We start from the raw sequence: 3124 nt of genomic DNA on the forward strand, positions 1-3124 counted from the left end.
CTGAAAATAGTTTTAGTTTTACTTGCTTTTGAGTCTCGTTACTTATGCGTAGGTAAAACTATCGTTTTCCCTTTTATCAAATGGCGCCGCTACCATCTTAGTTCCCTTTAGAATTGTTTTCATTAGTATTGTTAGTCTTCCCAAAGTCCCATTAAACCCACCCACCCTTGTTTGTTTCTAACAGTGATTCTTTGGTTCAGAAACTAAAAAAAAATTCAAAGAACAAGCCTGAGCGCGACCCACGCCCATACAAGGCTAACTTTGAGCGCCACCTACGCTGAAGCTCCTGGAACTCGAGTTGGACTTGAGCGCGACCCGCGCCCATACAAGGTTAACTTTGAGCGCCACCTGCGCTGAAGCGCCTGGAACTCGAGTTGGACTTGAGCGCGACCCGCACCCTACCTAGGCTATTTCTAAGAGCGACCCGCGCCCTCTTCTAGAAAAGCCCGATTTTCACTGGTTAGTTCAAACTTCCATTACTTCAAGTTATTTAGTGTTTCTAACATGTTACACATACTGAGCTCGTGTATACAAGACGCTATTCATAAGCGAAGCAAGGAGGCATTCAGGTACTTCTTTCTTCCACTCCTCGCATCTCCTATTAGAGGTTTATACTAGCATATCAGGATTGTTTTGACGTTTGTCATGTTTAGTTAAGATTGGTCTTAGCCTTGCATGAGATTGAGGTCAGGTAGAAGAAAAACGCCTAACGTAATCAAACGTCAACGTCAACAAACACACCTTTCTAGTTTGCTACTCACTACACCTCTAGCTAGTATACCACACACTACACCTGATATAATGGCTGAAGAAAGAGAGTCTCCTCTCTCTGACTTTTACAAAGCCTTAAACGATAGCCCAAAATCTTGCATCGTTCTTGCAAACCCAGTGGGGGATTTCCGAATCCCCCCAAATATATTTAATTTGTTACCCATTTTTCATATGTTAGACCATGAAAAACCTCATCAGCACATACGTAGGATTGAACAAGTTCTTACCACATTCCACCATCCTACGATTGGTGCTGAACAAATTAAACTGAGGGTATTTCCTTTCACCTTAGCCGATAAGGCGGCGTCTTGGTTAACTGCCCAAGTGCCTAATTTTGTGGACTCATGGGCCATACTTGTTCAACTATTTATGGAACATTTTTACCCACCACTGAAGACAGATGAAATGCTTTCCAAGATTTATTTCTTTTGACAGAATCCTCATGAATCATTTTCAGAGGCTTGGAATCGTTTCACCGATCTTCTTATAGAGTGTCCACACCATAACCTCGCGAAATACGCGTTAGTTCGTGCCTTTTTCAAAGGACTTTTACACCACCATAAAGAAATCCTTGACATAATGAATGGGGGTAGTTTCCTCAGTAAAGGAGCCTCATAGGCTTATAAATTTTTAGAAGATCAAACAAAGTGTAAAAATAACTAGGGGGGTAGTGATGATATCTCCCGCTCCACTAGTTCTTCTACAACAGTTAAGGCCGCCGGTATGTTTGAGATTAAACCCGATCATGAACTAAAAACTTTGATCGAATCTCTCACTAAAAAGGTAGAGGCTATTTCTGTTCAACAAAAGCATATTCCCGTCATGAATGTCAACTCCAATCCATGTAATTTCTGTTTGAGTCCTGAGCATCCCGACTCGTATTGTTTGCTCAATTAATAGTTATCCTATTCCTAATGCCCCTTGGAGACAACATCCTAACTTCAGTTGGAGAAATAATCAACAAGTAACACCTCCAGGGTTTAATAATTAAAATGTTAGGCCAGCAAACAATTACAACCAAGCTCCACCACGACAAGGACAAGGTCAGGGTAATTATAATGATTATAACAATAATAATTATAATGCTAATAGAGGTTTCGTTCCGGTTAATCATAACTATCACAATCCATCCGTTAATAATCAACGTGAAATGGTTCCTATCACACAACCTGTAACAAACACTCCTCTACAACCAGATCGTTTTGACGCCTTTATGCAAACCCAACAACAGATTTTACAAGCCATCCAACTTTCCTTACAGCAGTTAGCACAAAAGAAAATACAACCAAAAGGTGTGTTTCCAGGTCAAACGATACCTAATCCTAAAACAACAAACACAGCCTTTGAGGTAAACGGTAATACTAGTAAGGACAATGAAAATGTAGGTGAGCTAAATGCCATCACCACTCTCTGTTATGGTAGAGTGGTTGATAACACCGTAACTATGCCTATAGTTACCCCACCAGTAGACTCTACACCGAATATTGAACTAGATACCGAAATAGAAACTGAAGATCTTACCCCTATAGAGGTACCAGTTAAACTACAACCTAATAAACAAAAAGCCATGGTTAGACATCCTGTTGATCCATACGCGAAATATAGAGAGAAACCACCATTTCCCCAGAGATTAGCAATGTTAAATAAGGATACAAACTTTGACGAAATTAGGGAAGTTTTCAAAAATCTAACGATAAACCTACCCTTTCTTGAAGCAATTAAAAAGTTACCTCACCATGCTAAGTTTCTTAAAGAGTTATGCACTACTAAGCGTAAGACAAATATTCATAAAGATGCCTTTTTAACTGAACAGTTCCCAACTTTAACCGAACATAATGGAATTGTTAAGTATAAGGACCCTAGTCGTCCTACTGTACAATGCACCTTAGGAGATTCCCACACGACGACCACTTTATTAGACCTGGGGGCAAGTGTTAACTTACTCTCATATTATCTATACAAACAAATAGGTCTACAGGAGATGCAACCTACAAAAATGACGTTGCAATTAGTGGATCGGTCTATTAAGTATCCTAAGGCTGTGGTTGAAAATGTGCTTGTTAAAGTTCAGGATTTCTACTATCCTGTGAATTTTGTTATCCTCAATACAGAAGTCACTAACGACTCTGTTCAGATCATTTTAAGGCGTCCTTTCTTGGCTACTGCCAACACGCTCATAAACTGCCGCGATGGTTCGATGTCCTTCTCCTTTGGTAATCTTTCTGTTGAGGTAAATGTTTTTAAAGTGACAAAACAGTTCCTAGATACGATTTCTGATGGAGAGGTTAGCATGATCGAGAGCTTAGCTCAAGATTATTTTAATAACATGTTTCCAAAAAACCAAATGCATAAA

General features: G+C 39.7%; 1 non-coding gene across 1 annotated transcript; it reads right to left on the bottom strand.

Moving 5' to 3' along the window:
- Positions 1 to 1176: 1176 nt before the first annotated feature.
- Positions 1177 to 1280, bottom strand: LOC147498216 (small nucleolar RNA R71). Its single transcript, XR_015197245.1, has one exon. It is a non-coding gene; the product is annotated as a small nucleolar RNA R71 (small nucleolar RNA).
- Between the last annotated feature and the right edge of the window lie 1844 nt (positions 1281 to 3124).

The sequence above is a fragment of the Coptis chinensis genome, chromosome 5 (assembly GCF_015680905.1).
Source record: "Coptis chinensis isolate HL-2020 chromosome 5, ASM1568090v1, whole genome shotgun sequence".
Lineage (NCBI taxonomy): Eukaryota > Viridiplantae > Streptophyta > Magnoliopsida > Ranunculales > Ranunculaceae > Coptis > Coptis chinensis.